The sequence below is a fragment of the Neolamprologus multifasciatus genome, chromosome 23 (assembly GCF_963576455.1).
Source record: "Neolamprologus multifasciatus chromosome 23, fNeoMul1.2, whole genome shotgun sequence".
Taxonomy (NCBI): domain Eukaryota; kingdom Metazoa; phylum Chordata; class Actinopteri; order Cichliformes; family Cichlidae; genus Neolamprologus; species Neolamprologus multifasciatus.
In genome coordinates, this window is record NC_140460.1 from 17,612,023 (window position 1) to 17,639,962 (window position 27,940).

General features: G+C 39.2%; 1 pseudogene across 1 annotated transcript; it reads left to right on the plus strand.

The window, feature by feature from the left end:
• Positions 1–2,862: 2,862 nt before the first annotated feature.
• On the plus strand, positions 2,863–24,763 carry LOC146491310 (tumor necrosis factor receptor superfamily member 14-like; annotated as a pseudogene). Its single transcript, XR_014872569.1, has 11 exons — positions 2,863–3,471; positions 13,511–13,603; positions 17,789–17,919; positions 21,481–21,583; positions 21,693–21,818; positions 22,051–22,206; positions 23,452–23,539; positions 23,612–23,791; positions 23,880–23,899; positions 23,988–24,026; positions 24,136–24,763. The product of XR_014872569.1 is annotated as a tumor necrosis factor receptor superfamily member 14-like (transcript).
• Positions 24,764–27,940: the final 3,177 nt, after the last annotated feature.

Consider the following 27,940-nt stretch of genomic DNA (forward strand, 5'->3'; position numbering starts at 1 on the left):
AAAATGTGAATGTGCAATTCACTTGTATTTTTATTTTTATTTTTATTCCTATTTATTCTATTTATCCCCTTCGTATATTTTATCTATATATGTCTTTGTATTTATATATGTGTGTGTGTGTATATATATATATATATATATATATATTATATATATATATATATATATATATAATATTCTTAACTCTGTAACTTCTGTCGGTGCTGTGCTTTTTGGAAAACAAATTTCCCAGAGGAACCCACCCGAGGGATGAATAAAGTTTTTATCTTATCTTATCTTATCTTAAAAATAAACAAAAAAAGGTCAATAGGCATGTTTCGTTTGCTAAATACTTTATTAAAAGACAGTTTCCTATTTACATTTATACGTTTCACAGAAGTTTGTAATTTTTTACTCCGGGATGGGGATGCATGATGTGCGTCCTGCACCACCCAAACGATCTGGGGCGTATCGGAGCCACTTCTGCACTGCTTGTGCAAAAACAAACTCGGACATAGAGTTTGCCCCTAACTGCTGCATCAGGCCATCTAGGACAAAAATACACACACACACACACACCCAAACAAAAAAAGTGAATTAGAGCACATGAATAAGCTCTTGTTAACTGTCTTCAGCGGGGAGAAAGTATGTAAACTCCTAGGCTGATTAACATGAAAGTCACCAGGCGTAAATCTGCAAACTGCCACATTTGATTCCCAAAGAGCTATGAGCGTAAAAAGTGATAAGTCTTAGCATGGTGTGCCGTGTATCCTTTAAAACAAAATAAACATGGGCTCCTCGGGCTGTACAAACTACAACCCGAGGACTAAACAAGGCAAAGACCAAAGACTCAATCTCCAGATTAACCGGACATGAAAGTCTTGTTATTAAGAAAGAAAAAGTAATATAGCAAAAAAAACTGTAAAACTTACCAAATATGCATTTGCAGAGCGCTGTATCTTTAAATGCCATTTTTTGCTTTGTCTGGTCCTTGGATTTTTTCCCTGCCCAGTTTAGTACCAAGGCCAGCTCGTTTGTAATGGCGTAAGCCATTACACGGCGGACTCGCACCTCCAGTGTGGTCCCTCCAATCAAGGCAAAGCGTCTCACCTATAGACACATTTTAAGAGATGGAATTAGCGTGTCTCATGTCTTAAATGTGTATGCAAGTGCTTGTGTGTTTAATCAACAGGCCGTTGTTATGTATTTAAATCACATCTGACAGCTATTACACTTTATAGTTACAAAGTGTACATAACCTTTATATACTTACCATTGCCTTATTTGCCTCTTGTGATTGAAGAGCTGCCTCTGCATTGTTTAGCAATGTTGTGCAAGGGCAAATCCAGAGGCAGTACCCCAGTATCTACCGATTCATTGCAGCAGGGATGGCGGATGGCTCTGACCTCCTCACGGAGTTTGTTAACAGCTCTCGTCAGGTCTGACAGCATAGTTAATATCTTTTGTGAGGTCACATCTGTTTAAAAAAACAATTCCAGAAAGATTAATGGCTTAAGCAGTGAGAGGCGAAAAGTAATGAATAAATAATAAAACGCAGTTTACGTGCGGACAAAAGGTGCAAACGCAAGGTAGGTGAGCGTGCAGCGTAAAGTCAGGTGAGCGTGCAACGTAAAGTTAGGTGAGCGTGCAACGTAAAGTTAGGTGAGCGTGCAACGTAAAGTTAGGTGAGCGTGCAACGTAAAGTTAGGTGAGCGTGCAACGTAAAGTTTGAATTGAGTGCGAATCGAAACGGGTGCTCTCCAATCATTAAAAGTAACAAAGTCATTGAACACATTTATACAGTTACCTTTAAGTTTATCAATCATCTATCACAGATTTACAATTTTTTGTAGTACTATGCTAATAAGCAACTACAGAGCGAAAGTCTGGGTCAAACGCCGAGGCGACGGCAAGAACAAAGGAACCCTCGAAGCGTTAAAGCTAGCTTTGTAAGGGAATATATCGGAAAAGTATGAAACGAAAATGTTTTCTTTGTTGACAGACTTTGTTTGCAGTGCAATTTATTTGTTGCCGGATTCTAAGATGAAAGTAGACACAATTTCGGGCTCCCACATTTTGTCCGAAACTTTACATTAACAAGTTTGTTTGTTTTTTTTACTGTTATTCAAATGCAACCGTGGAAATAACGAATAGAACAAAAGTCATTCATTCTTACCTTATACTAATCGTGGTGCAGGCCAGTGCAGTGCATGAACTGCCTTCTCCGGTCAATTCCGCTTAGAGTAAATCTAATGTCCCGCTCTACTGTACAAGACAATGGTTACCTGGAGGGATGTACCAATGTGATAGGGGTGCTATGGAATAGTCCAAGTGGTAGCAGCGTTAATTTCCCACTCAACCATAAATTGATGGTTTTTCAACGTGATTGTTGTCACCTTGTCAACTATAAATAGATCAACAATCAACGATGACAGAACAACAGTGAATCAATGTTATTTCAATGTCAGTGTCAGGTTTCATCAGTATTTCAATGTTGTTTCAACATTGGTTTTGTGTTGACATTTCAATCCTGACGATTCTGATGGTTCAGATGGAAAATCAACATCTGTTCAATGTCTCCTTGCTATCTGGGGCTGCTTCAGCGTGTCTGTCAATTTGTGCAGATCTTGACTCATCAGTAATGTTTGTAGGGTGAGTGCATTTTAAAACTGTGCAAACTGCACTACAAGGTGGAATATTTGCAAAATCTGACTACCTTATGATATTTTGTCTCAAAAATTAACCCTATGAATATGTCATTACCATTAGGATGAAATTATTGTGTCACCAACATTTTAACTTTAGACATATAATTTTAACAGCCTCTGTAAACTAATATCCTGGCTCGCTCGAGGCTGCCGTTTTCTCTGACAGTTTGACTGAGAGAACTAATAGTGCTGCCTGCTGTGCAGGTAGTTTCCAAAATACGTTATTCATGGTTACATACAGTTTTAGACTGATGTGGGCCAAAGCCTAGCACAGCCTGTAACGTTATTGTGACGGACACATTTTATGCGTTAACTTGGCTTTAAGTGACTTACAGGTTTCTTTGAAAAATACTTTCTTGTATCCAGGTTCTTCCTTGTTGCTGCCATCCTCCTCTTCCTTGCAGGTCCTCCAGCGCAGGCTTGCCGCTGCTAAAACTAAACAGAGCTCCCTGAAAGGCACAGCCAGTCACATTGGCCATATTTGTCACATGACGTAGTAGATGACGTAATTTAACTCTTTCTGCACCGCTGGGGGAATGAGACGTTGACAGATCGTTTTTTTTCTTTCTATCGGGTTTGTTTTTCTTTTAAGAGATCAAATTATTGGTGGGGACAATTCAATAACCGCTGGATATTGGTGGGGACATGTCCCTTCCGTCCATGCCAAATCTACGCCCTTGCGTGTATGTCTCTGATTCGTGAGGAGGACGCGCTCTGTGAGTGTCACGTAATCTTGATCCTAATGTCCTAAGTCCGAGGATCCATGTAAGAGTTGGCGGAGACGGTAAGTGTCCTGGTTGAGTGTAAACGCTATGTGAAGATGATGTTCAGAGTGTGAGGAAGGCTGTGAAGGTCTCTCAGATCCACAGCAGTGAATTAGTTCACACAGCAGCACAATGAGCTTCATTCACAGCTGCGTCACTTTTTCCTTCACAGATAAACATGTTTTTGTCATGTTAGTGTTCAAAGAGTCACCATGTACCATGATAAATATATATTACAGCTTGTTTCCTGATTCTGTGGAATCGGCAACGAAGGACAAAGTGAGACATTGTTAAAGAGCGGCTGATCCCTGATCCTGGGTGTGACGTGAACTGCTCTTGTTTACGCTACAGTCTCAGTTACTGAGCTTTGTTACACTGTCATGGAGAGAGACGGTAGAATTAGCCCTGTATTTGGTCTTGTTATATAAAAGTAGAACAGAAGGAATAAACAACAGGCAATATGGATGTATGAGAAACAGTAGAAAGGCACACAGTAGAGGACAGATTACAAAGTAGAAATATATTACAGTATATTGCGTGTGAACAACATCGAGTGTAGTTGTGTGGGCGGGGCTGCTGTAATCATACTGTGTGCACTTATTACTACAGTAGTGTCAGTGAGTCCTTATACAAGCTGCTGTGTTTGGTCTGTGCTCTGTGGTTATACAATCAACATGAGTCAGTGCATTCAAATTATTATAGGCATACTCCGGGATCAATGATTGATGGATTCATGTTACAGTTTAACTCATACCCTCAACTGTTTGACTTTGAACTTTGGACTCATCTTGCTGTGATAGCAGAGCCTGTATAAACCTGTAGACAGTATGAACTGTACAACTAGTCAGGCCTGTCTGTAAGTGTCAAGTCTAAACAGAGATTAATAAGTCAGACTTGCTCAGACTTGAAGAGATTAAAGTAAAGTGTGAGCTGAGAGCTGGTGTCATGTCTCCTCCCAGCTTAGATTGGACTGTTACACCTGATATCTGGGGGTCCATGTGCACACGGTGTTGTGCTAAAATGTGATTTCTGTGTGTGTGTTGTTAAATAGGCTGTAGTCAACAGGATTTATGACGGGGTTATACATTAAAGAAAGAAATGACCTGACTCCAAGTATCTGTATGACTCTGTGTTAGTGCATCTGCATTATAGTCAGTCCACTCCTTGCTGTCCACCTAAATGATCTTCATAGAACTATTATCTTCTGTTCTCTACTATCTATTTGTTGGATTGTCTGCTTCCCTCTTGGCCTGATCTCTCTTAAAGAAGTTATGTTTAATGTCAATGAGACTTTAGCTGGTTAAATAAAGCATATATGAAAATCACTTTGCTAAAACATGACTGAAGCTTTTACCCTGTAACAGGAATGTTGTTTAGGACTAAAGATGTTTGACATATGTTTCACAGATTATGGGTCAATACGTCATTTGCAACACTTAAAATGTGACAATCTGTTACCCGACGATCAGTTTTTGGTACAACACCTGCAGTCAGAGCGTGGCATCCTAGTTTGGACGTTTTATGTCTCTTATCTGTGCTTTTATTCTCATTTTTAAGTTTCTGATTTGTTTCTTTTATATTTCTATATAACATAGATTTGCACAGTTTAGTGGGTTCTTGGACTTTAGTCCAGTTTTGTATTTTACATAATCAACACACTCCAGACATGATGAGACAGATCGAAACTGTTTGTCTCCACTTTCAGACAAGTTTTTTCCATTTTGGTTCATGTGCTCATGTTTATATAGAAGTGCTGTTTAATAATAAAGACAACTAATATCAGAAACAAACAGCAATTACTTTACCAACACATACATACATTTCTTCTACTAAATAGTTATCCCACCTTTTAAATGAGTTGCCAAAAAGCATATGTACTAAATCTTATCCAAGCCTGGTCCTGGGTCTGTATATCCTCTGCTTGAAGTTTTGACTTTCTAGTTTTATCCTGAGATTCCAGGCTGCTTAGTGTTTGCAGTGCTTCTTTTTCTCTCTATGTCTTGAGTCTTGTAAGTTTTATTCCTCCCTCAGTAATATTTCATGCTCTGTCAAGTCTCCTGTATTAAGATTATTCTTGTCTCTGTTTTCCCTGTTTAATCCGTTTAAAGAGGCCAACATTTAACAACCTCCTGAAGGGGAAATTTATCTTTACACTCAAAAAAATAACTCTTTGAATGAACATAAAAAAATCATGGAAAGAAATTGCATGTAATTAAATTGCTTTATTTTAGCATTATGCAATTCTGTTATTCCAACTTAATGTACTTGAGTTGGACTAACTTGATTAAGTAATGATGAATCAACTGTTTTACTACAGTTGAGTCCAACTTAATTTAATTGACTTGATCCAACCCATGCAAATTACATTTGTGCAACAAAAATACTTATTCGTAATAGAAATCCATTTATTAATGTGGAAATCCTTTCCATGATTATTTTAAGTTCATTTAAAGAGTTATTTTTTTTGGAGTGTTCAACAAAGTCTAGAGTCTGGTTAACATGAAATGTTAATGGATTTATAATAACTTGCACTCCATCAATCCTCTTATCTTTACCAGGGTTGCAGTGAGGCTGCAACCCTATCCCACCCTATCCCAGATGTGATAGGGTGGGAGTCAGAGTACTGGACAGGTCACCAATCTATCACAGAGAGACAGACAACCATTTGCACTCATGTTCACAGATATTTTAGAAACACCAATTAACCTAACCCTAATTACTGCATGATTAACTGTGGCAGGAAACCAGAGTACCCAGAGAGAACCCACTGCAAACTTGGCCAGATTGCAGATTTGAACCCAAGACCACCTTGCTGCAAGGCAACAGTGCTAACCCTGTGCCACCGAGCTGTCAATCTAGACTTCAAAAAAATAGGGAAACTATGATTACAAGGCTTTATATAGAATTTTCTGTACCACAATAAGGCATATACGTAGTGTGTTTAGGGTTGTCTTTCTCTTCTAATCCCAGTGATTTGAACTCTTGTGTGATCTTGTGAATTTTGTGAATCCAGGCAACTAACCACTCTTACTAGATTGTATCATGTCATCTCAACAAGAATAAATTAAGTTGCTGGATTTCATGCAGATCCTACAGGATTTAATTACGTTCACCACAGAAACATGAAATTATTTTGTTCACATTACAAGTTTGAATTTTGTAAATGTAACAACCATCCAATTTCATTTTTTTGAGTGTAGTTACAGAAACGCCTTTCTGAGAAAATACCTCTGACAGCTGGATAAATAATTTACCCTTGAGACTGCTGATTCCAGTTCATTCACAATAGACAATAAGCTGCTTGTCCAGAAATTCCAGTCTGGCTCATCAATGACTCTGTAGGAAAAGCAGCCAAATTAGCAGGTTCTATCCGGTTGTTAAGTCTGACGTCACTAGCCATGTCTGGACCTAAACTCTGCTGCAGGTCCATATATCAAACGATCACTATGGCTACATTGGCTACCAGTTAAATATAGAATTGATTTTAAGGTTTTATTATTTGTTTTTAAAGCCCTCCATGGTTTGGCTCCAGGTTACATTTCAGATCTTCTTAGCCTGCACTTGCCCACTCGATCTCTGCGCTCCTCCAGTCAGATGGTTTTATCAGTTCCACGCTCCCAGCTCAAATCTAGAGGTGACAGGGCTTTCTCCATTGCCGCCCCGAGACTCTGGAATAGTCTCCCCCCCTTCATAAAATTTTCTCCATCCTTGGAAATCTTTAAATCAAATCTCAAGACCTACTTATTTTCCAAGGCTTTTGGATCTCGCTGATATTACATGTCTTACAAAGTTTTCTTTCTATTTTAATTATTTTAATTTTTTTTTTATTATATTATTCCTCTGTTCAGCACTTTGGCCGACACTTGATGTCTTTTAAATGTGCTATATAAATAAAGTTGACTTGACTTGACTTGACATGGCATTACTGAGAGTTGAAAAACTGTCTAAAGTCTTTCATCTTTAATAAAATGATCAGCGATCTGCTCTACCAGCTGTAACAATTGAGTTTAACATCCAGGCATCCATGAAAATGGAATTTATGACATTTAACGTTAGAACATTAGTTAGAAGTTAGCAGGAAGTTAGCTCACTAGCTTCTATCTAAATAAAATATAGCATGTCCTGACTGCGGGGTTTTGGAAACAAATTAAAACGTACAGCTCTGTTATCACTTTCAACATAAATGAAGACAGAAAACTAAACAGCAGTGACGTTTGTAGGGTTACTGAAGTTTGGCTAGCTGGTATATAATGATGTGCTACGTGACTGCTAGCGACACAGCTATGTTAGCATAATATAAACAAGCTAACTTTTTTTCCACTCGATAAAAGTTAACGTGAGTGTTCTCGGTGGTCAGGAACAAATGTAATCGCATGGCAGGATGCTGTAAAAGGACCAAACTTCAGCCAGGAGAACAACTGAGATAATCCATCCATAATACGAGGTTAGTCATTCATATACTGCTGCATGGGCTGGGCTGTAGTTACATCCTATATTCACAAATAAAATTGACCATGAAATAGTAGGTGGACTTCTTATAACTGATATAAGCGATCATCTTCCTGTTTTTGCAATTTTTCAAAATTATTTTGGGATTAAAACTAAACAAAAGAATCAAATATTTGATATGATACGACTTAGAACAACAAGAGCCATTGCTGCCCTCCAGGTGGACTTAAAGGAACACAATTGGAATGAGGTTTTTGCAAATGAAGATTCAAATAGTGCATATGATGCATTCTTATCAACTGTAATTTCACTATATGAAAAACATTGTCCTTTAATGAAAATCACTAGAAAGCATCACAGATCAAATAAGCCATGGATCACAAAGGGGATAGAAGATGCATGTAAAAAGAAAAATAATCTATATAAGAGATTCATAAAACAGAGGACAAAAGATGCTGAAATAAAGTACAAGTTATATAAAAATAGATTAGTAAATATTATAAGAACAAGTAAGAAAGAATATTACCACAAATTATTGGAGCAAAGTAGAAGTAACACACAAGAAACATGGAGGATATTAAATAGTATAATCAAAAAGGGCTCAAAAAATAAGAATTATCCAGATTATTTTAAAAAAGATAAAGATATTGTGCTTGATAAAACTAAAGACATTGCAAATGAATTTAATGATTTCTTTGTAAATGTTGGCTTTAATTTAGCAAAAGAAATTCCAGAGACAAGAAATAATAACGACCTAAATAAACATATTACTCAGAATGTGTCCTCCATGTTTATTGGTGCTGTAACTCATAGAGAAATAATTAACATTGTGAAGACATTTAAAAATAAAAAGTCCACTGACTGTTTTGGTATTGACATGATATTAGTTAAAAGTATTATAGAATATATAGTGCAACCTTTCGCATACATTTGTAATCTGTCCTTTCAAACTGGTGTATTTCCCTCACAAATGAAAATAGCAAAAGTTATTCCAATCCATAAAAACGGAGAGAGAAGTCAGTTTACCAATTATAGGCCAATATCACTGCTCCCACAGTTCTCAAAAATTTTAGAAAAGTTATTTGTTAATAGACTTGATAAATATATTGAGAAGCATAATCTCCTAAGTGATAACCAATATGGCTTTAGAGTGAAAAGGTCCACTTCGATGGCAGTGATGGAACTTGTAGAAGGGATATCTAATGCTATAGATAATAAGGAATATACTGTTGGTGTTTTTATAGACTTAAAAAAGGCGTTTGATACGATTGATCATTCTATACTAATGAATAAACTAGAGAGATATGGCATAAGAGGGTTAGCATACAAGTGGATGAAAAGTTACCTGGATGACAGATATCAATATGTCGAATTCAATAATGTAAAATCTAAGCAGTTGAAGGTAACTTGTGGTGTTCCTCAGGGCTCTGTGCTGGGCCCTAAATTATTTATATTATACATAAATGACATATGTAGCATTTCCAAACTGTTAAAATGTGTATTGTTTGCTGATGATACCACTCTGTATTGCTCAGGTAAAAACCTAGAACAGCTTCTGACTACAGCGGAAAAGGAGTTAAATATATTAAAAAACTGGTTTGATGTAAATAAGTTATCATTAAATATAAAGAAAACAAAATTGATTATTTTTGGCACTAGACAAATGAAAAATGTATCTAAAATCAGGGTTAATGGAATTGAAATTGAAAGAGTGTACGAAAATAAATTTCTTGGAGTGATAATTGATGATAAGCTGAGTTGGAAGTCTCATATAAACCATGTGAAAACAAAAATGTCAAAAACCATTGCTATTCTCTATAAAACAAAGCATGTCCTGAACAAAAAATCATTATACACACTCTATTGTACTCTGTTGCTTCCATATATGACTTACTGTCTGGAGATATGGGGTAATGCATATAAAACGAACACTCTTCCTATTTTCAAGTTGCAAAAAAGAGCTATAAGAATTATAAACCAATCAAACTATATAGAACCAACTAACATTTTGATTATTAATCTGAATACCATGAAATTTTATGATTTAGTTGAATATAAAATGGCACAGATAATGTATAAAGCACAAAATAACTTGCTTTGCCCCAGTACTCAGAAGCTGTTCAAAGTCAGAGAGAGTCAATATGACTTAAGGGGAACAGATTTCTTTAAAAAAAACAAGATAAGGACAAATATAAAGCAGAGATGTGTTTCTGTTAGAGGAGTTAACCTGTGGAATAGTTATGACAGTGATTTAAAAAGGTGTAGTTCATTTTCCTTGTTTAAAAATATGTTTAAAAATAGAGTATTAGAAAAATATATATATCAAGAATGAAAAGAGCAAAAAAACAAAACAAAAACAAAAACAGAAAACCTCTTGATTCTTTTGCTTTGATGTAGTTACTTACTAAGGTGGTGGTGTTTTTTCTTGTTTGTTTGTTTGTTTTGTTTTTGCTTTGTTTGCCTTCTCTCACCCCAACCGGTCGCAGCAGATGGCCGCCCCTCCCTGAGCCGGGTTCTGCCGGAGGTTTCTTCCTGTTAAAAGGGAGTTTTTCCTTCCCACTGTCGCCAAAGTGCTTGCTCATAGGGGGTCATATGATTGTTTGGCTTTTCTCTCTGTATCTATGAAGCGCCTTGAGGCGACATTTGTTGTGATTTGGCGCTATATAAATGAAATTGAATTGAATTTTATTATTTGCTTCGAGCCCTGTGTACAGGAGCTGCATGCTAAAAGATCTTTTGTTAAAAGGGTTGGCGTAATAAGCAAATGCTTCAGCCAATACCTTTTGATTAGCCTTGTCTCATGCTTTCTTGCTTTGTGGTAAATCTTTGTTCTGTCTTCACTGAGATATTTGAATGCTAATCAATAAACATATCAGTATCCTAAGGTTTTAAAAACTGAGCTTAAATAAATGATTAGCGGTAATAAAAGCCGAGGGAGGTCAACAGTGATCACTGACTGTTTTAGGAGCTTTTTGAGATTAAATAGAAGAAAATACATAATATTAAACATGTTAACAACACAAAAGCCATATTAAACGCAGACTACTTTAGGCCCAGAAGTAGGATTCGTCATGTCATCACTTAACGACCGGATAGGCAGAGGTTGTTACTACTTTGGTTCCCTTTTCCACGTTAACTGACGTGGAACAACAGGAAGAACAGTGAGACCAGAAGTTTCAGCTGATTTTCAAAAACACTTTAAACTGTTTTCTTTAGCAATCATGTGCTGTAGCATCGGATGCAGTTGAAAACATTCTTGACATTAATCTTTACAGCTGCTGTCTGACCTTTGCTGACTTTTGCTTCTTAAACAGTCAGTCTTTTCTACATGTGGGTTATTTTGGACTTTTACAGACTAGAAGATTGTGTTGTTCACCTCTACAATTAATTAAAGGCCTGTTGTTAGTATCCACCAAAGCTGCTGGTGTTTTTGTTGTGACTTCTTTATCATTTCCAAACTCAGTTTTGGAAGGGAAAGCCATGAAGTAAATACTTGTGCTGGTTTCAGGGTTTCTGAACCTCTTGATCATAATTTCTGCTGCGTTCAGTCTCTCGTGCTGGTAGATGTTTCGCCTCAGTTACCATAAATTGGGTGAAGCATATACTTAGCTTCTCTTCATGCTTATCTTTGATTTCTCCTGCAGACCACTTGCAGCCTTTCTCCGTATTTCTTGAAGCTCACGGTGGAGCTTGTTAACAAGTGCCTTTGTAGTTGTGGCATTATCCAAGTCTTCCATAACACCAAACATTGCATTTAAACATCCTGTGAGGAACAATGCAAAAAACTGTAACACGCCACCATCTTCTGGCTTAATTATTGGATAGTTCAACATATTATGAAGCTTCTGCAATCCTATAGTCATCAACAAAACTTTACTTTAGCATCATCGCTGTAATAGTTTAAGGACAGGTTCTAAATTCCCTTTATCAGCACCACTGATGATGTCTACATGAGCGTTCTGTACACAGCTCTACTAAAACTTTCGTTTCTGCTTCTGACCCAGCCAGAGCAGCATTGATTGTATTTTCTTTCAAGCCTTTATAGCAGCTTCTGTTGTTTTGTGTTCTTCTAGAATCTTAATAAATGCTGATAGATGTTTGGTTTTATCACTGACTTGTTCAAGCCTCTTATTCATTTTATCTTCATGTATCGCTTCTCTTTTCACAAGTGCACCTACATACAATATACAGGCTGACGTCCTAAGGAGGAGTTTGTTTTCATTCATCATTACTATCATCACCAGACACAGAGTAGTGCCTGAATCATTTCAGTTTGATTACAGAGGAAGAGCGCTTGTCTTCAGTGACCTCACTGAACCTGATTTTTAATACCTGGAGAGAAGAAAAGCTTCTTATGCTCATTTATGGTTTGTTGATTATTCTTCAGCCTCAAATTTGTAATGAGAAGGTTTCTAGAACAGTTCAACATGAGTAAGTATCATTTGGACTGGATTCTGGACTAACAGGGTACAAAGAACCAGGATAAATGGGATCCTGTCTAACCAGGTCTGCTCCCCGGCTCGCTCCCACATGGATACGTTATCTCATCTCTACAATTAATCCTGTCCATACATATGTGTGAGGTCTGAAAATGTCTGAGACATGCTTCTATGGTCTGCAGATGACTGTGTTAGTGTCATTCTGCTCCAGGATCATGAGAGCAGCCATGGACTGTAACTGTGCTGAAGAGTTGGAAATCCAAAATAATTTGAGTTACAGGTGAAGTTGTGCTTTTGTATTTGTGCTCTATCCATTTTTATATTCTCTATTGCTTTTCTTTCTCTTTTCTGTCTGTCAGCTTTGACATTGTTATATTATACACATACTGTGAGTAACAATATAAATGAATACATTATATTAAAAAACAAACAAACAGGATGAGCCTGTAGAGACTTTCTAGAGCTTGTCTTAGAAAAGCAAATCTGTTTGGCACAACGGTGCATTCTGACCATAATTCAGATTGCAGAGGCTGTCTGACAGGACCGGCTAAAACATATCTAATACAAAAGAAATGAGTATTGAGTTTAGAACATGTACTCATCAGGTCATATCCATTTAAGTCAGAATGTGCTCAGAGTTTAAATATGTGGGAACAGTTTTTGATTCAAAGTCAAAGTTGTGTGCTTCAAAGGGAACCAGTGCCTTTCATGTTTGAGACAACTTTCTCGTTTTCACATTGATAATATCATGATGGTTTCATATTATTGAGCTTATGTTCAATCTTTTCTATGATTTTCCTTGGTGTCTTGGACATTTGTCAGGAAATGAAGCGATCAAACAGCTGATTGGTGAATCAGTGCTGAACCATCACCACTTTACAGCAGACACATACAGCAGTTTACTGCTTCAATGTTTCTTGATGACTCAACATACTTTTGCAGTTTGTTCCTCCTTCCCTCTTCCTTCTGGACAAAGGTTTCTGTTCCCAGAATGAAGAACAACAAAATTTTAAAAAGCTTTGCATCATTTAGATCAATAAATCATAGCTTTGTTGCTTTGTGGGCTACGTGATGCTCAAAACCTGACTGTATCAGGTGAGACAGAAACAGTCAGCTTCATCATGTGTTAGTAATTCTGATCTAAAATCATTGGTTTTCTTTGTATTTCCAGATGTTGTCAGGCTGTTCTTCCTGTTAGAAACTCCATCATCCCAAATCTCAGGGACATGCTTTTGGACCATGGAAACTTTCACCTAGGAGCCAGGTAAGCATTCAAACCTGTGTGGAAAAACTTGTTAAATCATAAATAAACTATGATTAACCACATTTGTTGGAAAGTTGAGTTCAATTTCTCTAGCCACACTCAGGCCTAATCTCAGACCTGAATGAAGAAATCACTTAAAATAAATCTTTATGACAGAGTGAAGTAATCTCAAAAGTCTCATAACCCAGTCTGAAAGGGTTACAGAGATGTGAGTTTATGCTGCTAACAATGGGTCTGTGCGGGACCCCTTCCTTGTAGATCTTTGCAAGTCTGTAAATACAGGGTACAGCATCCCCTGGGTATAGACTGTTATATGTAGGGCACTCAATGATTTTGTCCTTTTCAAGTTGTTGAAGGCAAGCGATAATGTTCACATTTTGAACAGAGATGACAGATGGTTTGAAAGAGGAGCGGAAAAAGCCATCTATTCCACTGTGAACAACCGTCTTTGAAGAGAGGTGGTGGCTTATGACACCAACTATCTGCCATCTATAATCCAGTTTTGAGATGCTTTCCCAGATGCCTTAATGCCCACTCACATCCTGGGCCATCTGACCTCAGGAAATCACATGATAGAGTGGGGCTAGGTTTCACAGTGGGTTCACTCAAAACCTTGGCTGCTTGTTACCTACACCCATTTTCACACCTTGGCTCGTGTGATTAGGTAGAGGACAGGGGGTCCATCCATGTCCCTCTTGGGGGACACTCCCCTAGGACTTAACTCTGGGACTCTCCACCATTTGACCTTAGAACTGAAGAAGCTTCTCGGATGAGAGGTGAAATGTCTTCAAGCAACTTAAAGAAGTCCAGACCTTTTTCTTTCTGAGCTCCTTAGACTAGTTTTCTCAAACTGTTGTACATGTACCACTAGTGGTGCTTGGGCTCTCTCTGGTGTAACGCGGGAAATCTTCACTTTTTTTAAGATTAAATAAGCTGGCGGGCTCGTTTAATTTAATTTAGTTTAAGTAACTATTGCACACTTTCTGTAAATTCTATAAACTTTATTTCACTTCTCAAATATCATTGTGTTACAGTGCATACCACTGTATTTTATAAGGTGGTACTCATTGTGAAAAGTTTGAGAACCACTGTTGTAGAGGATAAATTTCAAATATAGGAAAACTCTCCACACCAGAATCATCTACAGGTGCATAGAGGGAAAGAAATCTTTTGCAGAATAAGAGTATAACCTCTCTATAGGAAAACTCTCCACAATTGGAGAACCACTGCCTTAGACCATGGTAAGGGTCATTATCCACTGTGACAGAAGAATGACAGAACCGCCCACAATTCAGTAATTTTCGGCATTTTCAAACACTTTTATTAACAATTGTTGTTCAAACAATCGGCTGCAACTTTCCAGCTCACAGTCACACACACTAACAACAACAACCTCGTTCAGCCTTTAGGCTGGCGAGGCATGATTGCGGATGCCACTTAGGTGCATCTGCCTCCCCTGCACCTGCACTGCAACCACGCCCTGCCACATCCACACATGGAGAAAACATGGAACAGTGCTGATCCTTCCTTGAGAGACCAGCCTATCAAAACTATTCCAAGGAACCATCAACGACTCATCCAGGAAGTCAAAGAAGACTCCAGAACTACATCTGTTGATCTGCAGATGTCACTTTGCTCAGTTAATTTAATTCAATTCCAATATATTTATACAGCACTTGGTCAGAACAACAGTTGCCTCAAGGGCCTTTATATTGTAAGGTAGACCCTAGAATAGGGTTAAAGTCAGAGGTCATTATTCAACAATAAGAAAGAGACTGGGCAAAAATGGAGAGTTCAAGGAGGAAAGGTTAGTGTCACATCTGCCAAGAAACATAGATTTTCCTGGGGCTTCTCAGAAATATTCTATGGACTGACGAGTCAAAAGCTGAACTTTTTGGAAAGTTTGAGTCCCGTTACATTTGGCATCAAAATAATGACATTTCATAAAGCGAACATTGCAGCAGCAGTCAGACACAGTGGTGGTAGTGTGGATGGTCTGGGCTGTTCTGTTATAACTGATGAAACCATAAAGTCTGCTCTTTACCAGAAAATCCTGATGGAGAATGTCCACCAGTGATGGGAATAACGGCGTTACTTTTTTCAGTAACGAGTAATCTAACTAATTACTATTTGTGTCGTTACAACGCCGTTATAGTTACTAACAAGACAATCAGGTGCGGTCGCGTTACTATTTTTCAACAAACAGATGGTTTTGTCTTCAGCTTACCGCATCTTATATCAGTCACACGAAGTAGCTGTAAGTAATCTGGGCGCTACAGCTTTAAGCAGCTGCGCACTCCCGCGGACGGCAATCACTTTCTAGCACAACACCTGGAGCTCAGGGAGGCAAAACAATCGCATGAGTGCTGCTGTTTGACTGAGGAAGAATAAAGTAGTCGTGGTAAGCCAATCACATGACTACTTCAAGACAAAGCAACAAGGTGATATATACCAGTTTTTAAATTGTGTCGATAGGCCACGTAAAACCAGATTCATGATAAACAATATATACGTGTGTTTTCCTGAATAGTTTTGTCACATTTGCTGTCTAAGGACAGCGCTAGCAAGCACTCTCTGCTTATGAGCAATAAAACCCCAAAACAAAACAAAAAACAGAAGTTTTAGGAGTGACAGCGAGAGAGAGAAAGCGAGTTTTGAGATGTGAAAGATTTGTGACGTTTAGCGTGTTTGGGGTGTGTAGTTAATGTGTTGTCTTGTGTAGTTAGTGTGTAGTGTTGTGGATAGTTTTGTGTTGTGTGTCAGAACAATGAGGCGACTGCTGTCTCCAGGTAGAAACTGGAGTGATACACCTGCTGCTGTCAGACCTGTAGGTATCAGGCTGTGATGTTCTCCTTTATAGTGGACAGAAATATTTGGAGTGGCACAAATAATTTGTGTGGCATCTTATTGAATGCAGAACAGCTGATTGTTCTGTAAATAGTTTGAAATGGTTATTTAAAGAGGGGTAAAAGGTTAATGGCTGCAAATAACTTTGTAGTTTGCAAAACTTGTGTATAGGATTTTAAATTTGACCATTTATATTTGAATTCATTTTATGAAATATGATTCATTAAACATGTTGGTGTGGTTGCTACAGTAAAAATATATAACTTCTACTCTACTCTAAGTTTATGTTTTTTTCTGATTTTGGATCAATTGTGTTAATACAGTATATCAAAATGAAAACATAACTGAAAATTCAGACATTTGAGGTTGTGCTGAAAAGAATGATACCAAACAAGACAAGTAAATAGCTTTTAAAGGTCAAATGTAGGGAAAATCAAAAGTACTTAAAAATGGCCAATTATACCCTGGACCCCCAATGGTTAAACTTTTTTTAAGTAACGCAATAGTTACTTTTCAAGTAATTAAACATAAAGAAATTACTTTTAGAATCTTGTAACTCAGTTACTAACTCAGTTACTTTTTTGAAGAAGTAACTAGTAACTATAACTAATTACTTTTTCAAAGTAACTTTCCCAAAGCTGATGTCCACACATCAGTTTATGTGCTGAAGCTCAAGAGCACTAAGGCAGCAGCACAAGGATACAAAACGGAGCAGCAATTCACCTCTGAATGACATAAAAAAAAATAAAATTAAGGTTTTGGCGTGACCTAATTAAAATCGGGACTTCAGATTCAGAATCACTCAGATTGAGATGCTTTGGCCTCAAATGTAGGTGAAATACTCCAAAGACACTTTTGGACTTTGGAACAGAGCAAGCTGTTAAACTTGAAATGGAAATCCTCATGAATGAAACGTTAGCTTGATGCGTCCGACTTCTCCCATTAAATGAATCCACTCGTGCAAACAAACAGTTCCATGAGATAATTTGATAAACTCCAGCATGACTCTTTATTTTGTCACCAAGATTTTCAAAGCGTCTTCGAAGTTTTACATTTTGACATTTATCTCTTTAACGTCAGATCAGAGGGATGTGGGAAAAGTAAATCCATGGTGAACCAGCATCCCTGTGCACACTGACTTTCATTTCATTTTCCTTGGCTTCTGTTTCCAGAGTACAGAACATCAAGGACGTGATGCTCCAAATTAAGAATATTATTATTATTATTTTACTTTCATTAATTTGTACTTAGCATATGTTTTGTCTGTTGTGTCGATATTAAGGGTCTGCATGTAAGGATGGATGGCGAAAAAAAAGAAATTTTTTTTTGTGTTTCCAGGTGTTGTCCAGCTGTTCTTCCTGCTAGCACTCCATCGTCTCAAATCTCAGGGACATGTTTCTGCTTTTGGACCAAGGAAACTTTGAGATCAGATGTCTTCAAGAAGCAACATTTCTGGTAAAATATTTACAGTAAGTTACAACTCACCTGGCTGAGCAGCTCTCCTGAAGGCTTGAACGCCCTCTGCTCGTTCCTATTCATGTTTTTACTTCATGTCTTCTTCTCCTGATACTCTGTTAAAAAGTTAAAGTTAAAAAGTATACAGTAACAGAATGTCACCACATGCAGAAACCTAAAGGTAATTTCAGCTCTAATACGCAAATTTTTTAGAACATTTTTAGCAGACCATTGATCAATGGTCATAAGTACCATTCACAGAGTTTTGGGGAATGGCTTCAATCACAGCATTGTAAGATGGAGAAAGATCTACCCTTAGGCCCGCTCCTTAATTCGGAGATGGTTGTTCCCTTTTCATGTAAATGGCCTCCTTGACTCTATGCTCAAACCAGTGTTCCGTCTACTCAGATAGACACTCCACAACTTCAATCACATTGGCTGGTTTTGTATTACAATACAGTACCTCCTAATGTGCATGATTGTCACAGTAATGCCGCCGAGTGCCCCGTGATGTAATTAGTATGTTACACAAATGCTACAACAAAGCTGGATGTTGAGGCAAGAATATACAGTGGCTTGCAAAAGCATTCGGCCCCTTGAACTTTACCACATTTTGCCATATTACAGCCACAAACATGAATAAATTTTATTGGAATTCCACGTGAAAGACCAATACGTGTGTGTAATCATTCAGCCCCCTTTGGTCTGAGTGCAGTCAGTTGCCCATAGACATTGCCTGATGAGTGCTAATGACTGAATAGAGTGCACCTGTGTGTAATCTAATGTCAGTACAAATACAGCTGCTCTGTGACGGCCTCAGAGGTTGTCTAAGAGAATATTGGGAGCAACAACAACAAGAAGTCCAAAGAACACACCAGACAGGTCAGGGATAAAGTTATTGAGAAATTTAAAGCAGGCTTAGGCTACAAAAAGATTTCCCAAGCCTTGAACATCCCACGGAGCACTGTTCAAGCGATCATTCAGAAATGGAAGGAGTATGGCACAACTGTAAACCTACCAAGACAAGGCCGTCCACGTAAACTCACAGGCCGAACAAGGAGCGCGCTGATCAGAAATGCAGCCAAGAGGCCCATGGTGACTCTGGACGAGCTGCAGAGATCTACAGCTCAGGTGGGGGAATCTGTCCATAGGACAACTATTAGTCGTGCACTGCACAAAGTTGGCCTTTATGGAAGAGTGGCAAGAAGAAAGCCATTGTTAACAGAAAACCATAAGAAGTCCCGTTTGCAGTTTGCCACAAGCCATGTGGGGGACACAGCAAACATGTGGAAGAAGGTGCTCTGGTGAGATGAGACCAAAATGGAACTTTCTGGCCAAAATGCAAAACGCTATGTGTGGCGTAAAACTAACACTTCACATCACTCAGAAGACACCATCGCCACTGTCAAATATGGTGGTGGCAGCCAATGTTCCCCCTATGCTGTGCGCGTGCACAATTGCGCACTGTTGGCACAGTCTTTGCGCAGAAAAAATCTGCGTTGCGCACAAAAAAAGACTAACCTGAATTGAAATTAAAGTAGATACGTTAACAATTCTGTTTTGCATTGTCAGTAAGTGACTGGCTGCTCCAGAATGGGATTAGAACGATGCTACCTTATCCCATAGTCCAGCCAATCACGCGATTCACATTCGTATATACGCAGCTAATCAATGTCATTGACAGGCTATGACATCGTCATTATGTGCTGACACAACACCGGTGTTTTAGTAAAGCGGCGTGGCTGATGTGGAGTGAAGCCACGTTAATGGCAAGGAGTACAACCACTGGAGATGTAAGCAGGACAAAGTGTGGACTTTATACCAGTTTTTAAATTGTATTGATAAGCCACGTAAAACCAGAGTTATGATAAAAATATATGCAATGTTTGGTTTTCTTCCTGGATACTATTGTTGTTTATATTTACTGCAGGAAGAAACTGTAAAAATTGTGTTTTATTAAGAAAAAGCTCGAAAGCACTCTCCGCCTGTGAGCAAAGACAAAGCCAAAACACCCCCCACCCTTTCCCATTGGTTGAAAAATGTACCATGTCGAGTCGACCAATCAAAACATGTCATTTAGTTGTTTAGGGAGGGGGAAGTTTTAGGATTGACGGCGGTGTTGTGAGATGTGAGAGATTTGAGACGTCACGCTGAACGACGTTTTTGACCTTCAGTTGACCGAGGGCAACTGAAGGTCAACTGTGCTCCTATGAGCACAGTTGCAATGTGTGTATAAAAAAAAAAAATTTATATATATACTATTCAATGTTACTCATTTCACTAAACAACATTTTAACACCTTTAACACACTTAAAGTGCCGCTTTCACGTCCCTCCAGGTGCTTCCTGTTGCTCGCTCTCTTCTCTCTTATCTGATTATCAACATCTTGTACACAAAACTGTTGCTTCTGCAAGTGCGAAAGTTTCCAAGCAGAATGTGCCTTAACTCTGACCTACAAGTCACAATACATGTTATCTTTTTCTGCAAGCATCTTCATTGACCTTTTACACCAATAGTGTTAACATACTACACAGGTCATGAACAAGATTTTTTTACATTTTCATTGTATGTGGGCTAAAGCAGTTAATTAAAAGTAATCTAACATAAATGTAAAGGCTGTGATTTGATTATTTTAATAAACCATGTAACTTGGATGGATTTAATGCTGGCGTGACCACAGTGCACACATCTGCTGTTGCCCACAGTGGTCAAAGGGACCGCTCAGGGAGTTTGTGTGTTTGCTCAGACACATGGAAAATTAGAGGGAACATTGGTGGCAGCATCATGCTCTGAGGGTGCTTCTCTTCAGCAGGGACAGGGAAGCTGGTCAGAGTTGATGGGAAGATGGACGGAGCCAAATACAGGGCAATCTTGGAAGAAAACCTCTTGGAGTCTGCAAAAGACTTGAGACTGGGGTGGAGGTTCACCTTCCAGCAGGACAACGACCCTAAACATAAAGCCAGGGCAACAATGGAATGGCTTAAAACAAAACACGACTGGGAAGAATTTCAGTCTCTAGATGTGCAAAGCTGGTAGAGACATACCCTAAAAGACTGGCAGCTGTAATTGCAGCAAAAGGTGGTTCTACAAAGTATTGACTCAGGGGGCTGAATAATTACGCACACCCCACTTTTCAGTTATTTATTTGTAAAAAATGTTTGGAATCATGTATGATTTTCGTTCCACTTCTCACATGTACACCACTTTGTGTTGGTCTTTCACGTGGAATTCCAATTAAATTGATTCATGTTTGTGGCTGTAATGTGACAAAATGTGGAAAAGTTCCAGGGGGCCGAATACTTTTGCAAGCCACTGTACCTGCTCCTTGGTCTGTGGCTTTTTGTCAGACTAGAGGAACAGGGTGTCGTTTTTGTAGCCATTTCTCTCTCTACGATACAGCTAGGATCCTCAAGGTCCCAGGCCTCGGGTAAACAATCCAAGCTTGAAGGATAGCCTGCCCGCAGAAGCGACAGGGGAATGTTTTATTTTTTTCTTCAATGTAGATTTTTTTTTCAAAGGGGGGGCTAAAATCACTATTAAAGTTTAATGGCATGGCCCCCTTTCTCTATCTTCAGGTAATTCTGATAATTTTGATGAACGTCTTCAATGGTCTCAGCCTTACATGTCATTCTGCAGAGTATCAGATAGGAAGTGAATGCTGTCCGAAGTGCCTTTCAGGTAAGAACCAACTGAATGATGAATGCATGTGTTTTCTAAGCACACAACTTAGACACAATAAAAAAAGAAAAAGCAAGCTTGAAATGAATTTGTTGCTTTTTTTCATCAGGGAGTAGAGTGAAAACTCACTGTAATGAGTATAGAAGTACGTCATGTCTGCCATGCATGGATGGAACCTTCACTGATCAACCTAATGGGCTGGAGCGATGTATTCCCTGTACAAACTGTGACTCAGGTGAATTAATTTCACTGGGCTTTACTATGTTTTATGTTATAGTATTTCAAATTAAAACATTAAGGTAGGTTTTTCTCCATGATTTCATAAATTCAAGATGATCATGTTTGATCTTTCCTAAAGACGACATGATGACCAAATGTATTTTCAGCAAAAAATCATAAACTCTGAGCTTCAGCGTCTCTTCACAAACACATGAAACCTGTTCAGTATGTTTTATTTATGTTGGCAGGTTCTGGTCTGATGGTAAAGAAGCGGTGTACAGCAACATCAGATACAGATTGTGCACCACTGGAGGGATTCTACTGTGTTTCTTCTGTGGGACTCAGCTGTGACATAGCACAGAAACACAAACGCTGTACACCAGGACAGTACATCAGTCAGCACGGTAGGTTTGTGTTTTTAAATGAGAATACCAGAGTTCAGGGAAACTGATCTAATTTATTATTTGCTGAACATTTTTATACAATATTCTTATTATCATTGTAACATGGGATTTGTATAGCAAAATTAAGTCTAGAGTCAACAGTGCAAACAGTCACCATATAAAATCATCACCACTGGGATACGTGCTATTGGTCAGTAGTGACTGACACTGGTACAGACTGGTTTCTCAGAGGATATAGAGACTGGTTGAAAATCCCAGCTGGTCTGTGCAGTCCTTCAGCACAGGTCCAGGAACACCATTGGGTCCTGCAGCTTTTCTCCCATTTATGTATAACTTAACTGTTGTTACGGTCCAGATGACCCTCGATCCTTCTCCTGTAGCCCACCTTAGATGAGACCTTTCTTCAGGTTGACTCGGACCATGCTGAGGAGACCTGTATTACCAGACCTGAAGATGGTGTCCTTTCTTTCAGGAGGTGCAGGATCTCCCTGCACCTCAAAGGCTTCTGATTTCTTTATTTAACATAAGACAGCGTCAGTGAAAGTTCCCATGTCTGACAGTATCCCAGTTAGTTCTGCTGAAGCAGTCATCCAGCTGTTGAGAGGCTCCATCAGACCAGCTTTTAATGGTTCTGCTGGAGATGAGAGCTGTTCTCCTCAGACGGTGTAAACAGGGATGTGTGGTCAGACAGGCCCAGGTGGTCTAGCCGTATAACCTAGCTTGATGTTCGAGTAGCTCTAGTCCATTGTGTTTGCTGCTGTGGTTGTTAATGACAGTCTTCCTCCCCTGCTCTTACCACTGGTTCATGTCACTGTGTGGCAATGGGGAGATATAGAGTTTAAGTTCAACTTTTCAAGTTTTACTTCTGTATGGTTCCCTATAATTTGTAGATTCTTAAAAAATAAAATTAAAAAAAATCTTTACAGATTAGATGAAGATATTTTATATGAATTTATGACATGAAGATGTCAAACTGTACCAGTTTTTTTTTTTTAATTTAGTGCACTAAACAGCCCAGAGGCCTGTTGGATGAGGACCTGTGGTACAACAGAGAGATGTTTGGACTCAGTGTGAGAGATATCACAGCGAGTGAAGTTCAGATAAACATGAAAATACCAGCAAGTCCAGATGTTCTTGATCGAGTCTTTGTGTTGCTGTTAGTTTGCACAGCAAAGCTTCTTGGTGTGTTTGAGGACAGAAGTCCACACTGATCCACACATGTTGTTGTTGTCATGTTGTCATCAGGAACCGCCTCCACAGACACTGAGTGCTCTGACTGCAGCAGTGGAACATTTTCAAATGGAACATTTCACTCCTGTCAGCCACACACACAGTAAGTGAAGCTTCAGAGACACATGTGCAACATCTGTACATGTCCCCTAACAGTGTCTCTCTGTCCTTCCAGATGTCACCTACTCAACCTTCAGCAGATAACAGCAGGAACATCTGCAGCTGATGCTCATTGTGGAGAACGCAGTTTTAATGTGGGAGCAGCTGTTGGTGGAGCTGTGGGTGGTTTCATTGTAATTATTGGAGGAGGGGGATTATTATTATGGTACTTAAAAAAGAGGGCTCCGTCTAACAGGTGAGGATGACAAAACAATGGAAATGTTTAATTTACTGCATCATCATGTTTTCTGACACTGATATAATTTTCACTGCTTTGGTTACAGCTCACCAACCAGAGAGAAAGGTATGTTTGTGTCTCTTTCTCCATGTTCACTGCATCACATTGATTTATATAATAAGGTTTTTTTTGTTTTTAAATTTCATTAAAAAAGGCACAGATGGGGAGTGTTTAGCGATGGCATCATCAGAAGGTAGGACAGTGAGCTGTTCACTGACTGAGCTGCACTGATGTCTCTACAGATGGACCAGAGTGTGTTTATTAAACAGAAGCCTTGTCATGTGTCTCCCACAAATGTGCAGGTGATAAAAGTGCAAATGCAGACCATAATGAAGGAATCCCTCAGTGAGCCATCTACTTCTTTCTGTGCTGCTTCATGTGTTGTGGAGAAAAAAGTGATCCAGCTACCTCATAAAACACTGTAGCAGACTTGCATCACATCCTCCCTCCACCACCAGTCCACCAATACTATGATGATCTTTTATGGGGCCATCTTAAAAGATATAAAACACATAAACAATTACAAGAACTCATGTACTGGTCTGAGATGAGTCTGAATGTGTACAACGCAGTTGTGCAAACTGTAGAGATTACCTGGAAAGCTCCAACAAACTTTGTTCAGCAGGCCTGCAGAAGTCCTAGGAGAAAACCTCATGAGACCCTTTACCTACATTGTCGGTGGAAACCTGTATTTAATAGTCTTAGCAGACTGCTGTACAGGCTAGAGGGGACTGTTCTCTCTTTATAAAGTGTCAACAGAAACCACAGCTAAAAACCTAACCTGAGAAATACTCTCCTGCTGGGTTATACCAGCTTACATCCTCTTAGACCGGGACCAACTCTTCATATTCTCAGAGTCTGAAGAATCCTGCAGACTGTGGAATCTCCAGCTGAATCGTCCATGTCATCCTGAAACCAACCTGACTGAAAGGTAAGTAAATATGTGGTTTCCACGTGTGTGATGTGAGCAGCAGGTGAAGCTACTGTTGTACAAGATATGAAGTTTAGATGTTGTTGTTCCACTCTGTGTGTTTCTGTATTGTTGATATTTAGTGTTTTACTCTCTAAAGTCAGACAGCAAATAAAATGACAGTTACAGTTCAGTACGCAGTGATTTCACACACAGGATGAGTGTTTGTGTTGTGAGTCAGTAACAGTCTAAAAACAGTGTTCAGCTGCTCTGATGGAAGATGGCTTCAAAATGGAATTTCATTATATACAGAAAACCAATGGACAACATGCAGCAGACAGGAGAGAAGATACTGGAGCTGTTATCATCAGTGTGCACATATCAAACATTCCCTGTTCATGAGAGATACATGGGTGATTATTATAGGAAATATCAGTGACTTCCTGCTGGATCTGTACTCTGATGTGAAGGACTGTGAAACTAAAACAGGCTTGAGTGTCCTTCCATCATTACAGTCAGTTTTCCAGTCAGCTCCTACAGTCTGGTTCATAAACCTCTCAGAGAGAAAGACCTCCATCCTCCTGGAAGTGCTGAAACTCCAACCAGAGAAGAAACAAGTGGAGCTGAAACTTTGCATGATACAGAAAGAAAAAACAAAACTGGATCTGCTGATAGCTTCATCATTCCCTGCACTTCTTACAGTGACACCTTTACCTAAAAACACTTTTAATAATAAAGTTTTTTATGCTTCTTATTAAAACCTGGCTTGATTACACAGACTTGATCAGGTTTGAACCTTTCCCCTTTACCAGCAGCAGCAGTGCTGCAATTTCTGAGAAATATAGAAACTGTTGCATTTGTAAAACTTTTCTACTTGACAACTTTGTGACTTGTAAATGTTTAGGCTTAATAAATAGTTCTGTATCTCCTCCTGTGTTACTGCTAACTTTAAATCCTCCTCCCAGAGACGTGGCTTCCTGGAAAAAATTTCTGAGCTTTTTTCCAAAATGACAACATTTGACTGTATGATAATTTCAGGTGATTTTAACGTTCACACTGACTGCAGCAGCAGCTCTGACAGTGGACAGTTTACCACTTTATTAAAATGTTTTAATTTTAAGCAGCATGTGACAACCCAGCCAAACAACAGGTCACAGCCTCGATCTGATTGTTTCCAGAGGCCTCAGTGTCCCACTTACAAATGTTCTACATGTCTCGCATCATTATTGTATATTTTCAGAAATGTTTTCTTTTTCTGTCAAAACAATTACAAACAGATTTATCAGTAATAGTTATGTGAATGCCAGCACAGCTGACACATTAACCTGTGAGTGTTCAGTGTTCATTAGCATTATTGTCATTGTATGATGAAATGATGACCAGCCTCTCCAATAAAAGTTCTCTAATTATATTGTTCTTATTATTTCCTATTTATTGTTGATATGTCGACATATTCATGTATGTTGAACAACAAAAGCAGCCTGGATGTGATTTATGAATAACTGATTTCTTGTTTCTTTCTACGCCCTATGGCAGCTGGGATAGGCTCCAGCACCCCCCGCGACCCTGAAAAGGAGAAGCGGAAGCGAATGGATGGATGGATGGATGGATGATTTCTTGTTTTGTTTCTGACCAATGTGCTGTTTTTGTTGCATGAACAAACTGGTTATGTGTTAGGTTAGTGTTAGCTTTGACTTCACTTCTATCCTGCGTGTGCTTTGGATGTGTCTGAGCTGACAAACGTCCAATCTTACATGTCAGGACAGAAAGGATTCATTTACATACATGTTGTTGTTTATTGAACAGTCACAGTTTGTGAAAGTGTTTCTCTACTCAGTGTGGAGCAGACACAGTGGACAGGAATGAATCCAGCTGTGTTTCCTGCTTCCTCCAGTCTGGATCGTCCTGCAGTCACAGTGAAGGTGTTCAATCCACCGTCTGCAGCACAGAACTGAATCAAGCACAAGCTTGAAGAAATTAAATGAAGAGTTTGTGTTTGTAATGCTGTGAGTGTGAATGCTTGTCTGTCTGTGTGAGTTAACCCTGTAACAGACTTGCCAACCTGTCCACGTGTTACTCCACAGAGTAACTGGTGGACAGAGCAGAGTGGATGGGTTAGTTTGTTTTTCATCTTGTCGTGATAAAAACGATGTACCATTAAACATGAATGTGTTTACTGTGTATACTCTGTACAGTAGAGCAGAGCCCTGGCAAAGATTCCTGGTGATGTCTGAAATATGAAGAAGGGGAGGGACGCCAAGCTTTACATATAACTATATTTTAAAACGGTTCAGTTTCCCTGCTGACCAGGACCTCCTCCATACCCACTCATACTATTCTAGTGTTATTAAGTGATAGTTCAGCTGGTTACTTACTTAGCACTTAGTTCCTCCTACGCCGGGCGGCGCATCGGGCAGCTAGTGATCTCCATTGATGTCGGTCAGCAGCAACTGCTTCAGCTTCGTCCCAGGCAATGTCGACAGTTCTCAGATTGTCCATGAATGTTCGACGCCATGTGGTCTTTGGTCGGCCTTGCCTTCGCTTGCCAGTGCGTGGACGCCATGTCATGGCAATCTTAGCTGGGCGATGAGGGGGTAGGTGTAAAATATGGCCCGCAAAGCGGAAGCGCCTTTCTGCAACAACATCGGCTAATGGGCGGGTGCCTGCTCTTTGTAGGACCTCCTCATTTGTTATTCGGTCCTGGTAGGAAATTCTTAGGATTCGCCACAGGCCACGTTGTTGAAGCACGTTCAGGTGTTGAATAATTGCACTTGTTGAGCGCCAGGTTTCACTAGCGTAAAGTGCAGTAGGGAAGACGATAGAGTTCAGTAGTCTGATCTTGACCCTAACATTCAGGGAGGTCGAGTTCCAAATAGGTTGGAGACGTCGCAAGACACCAACTGCCTTCCCTACTCTGGCGTCGACATCCCGATCAGAGACCCCGTCATTCGAGATGATGCTGCCAAGATATGTAAAATTCTCCACCTCTTCAGCACGTTGTTGGTTGATCATGACAGGAATGCGGGCACGTGCATAGCCAACTCGGAGTACCTTGGTTTTTTTGGCGCTGATTCTTAATCCAACTTTCGTCGCCTCCCTCTGCAGGGCCGCGGTCAACTTTTGGAGGTCTTCCTGAGTCGAGCCCAGCAGGGCGATGTCATCTGCGAAGTCCAAGTCAGTGAGATTACGTGCTTCGT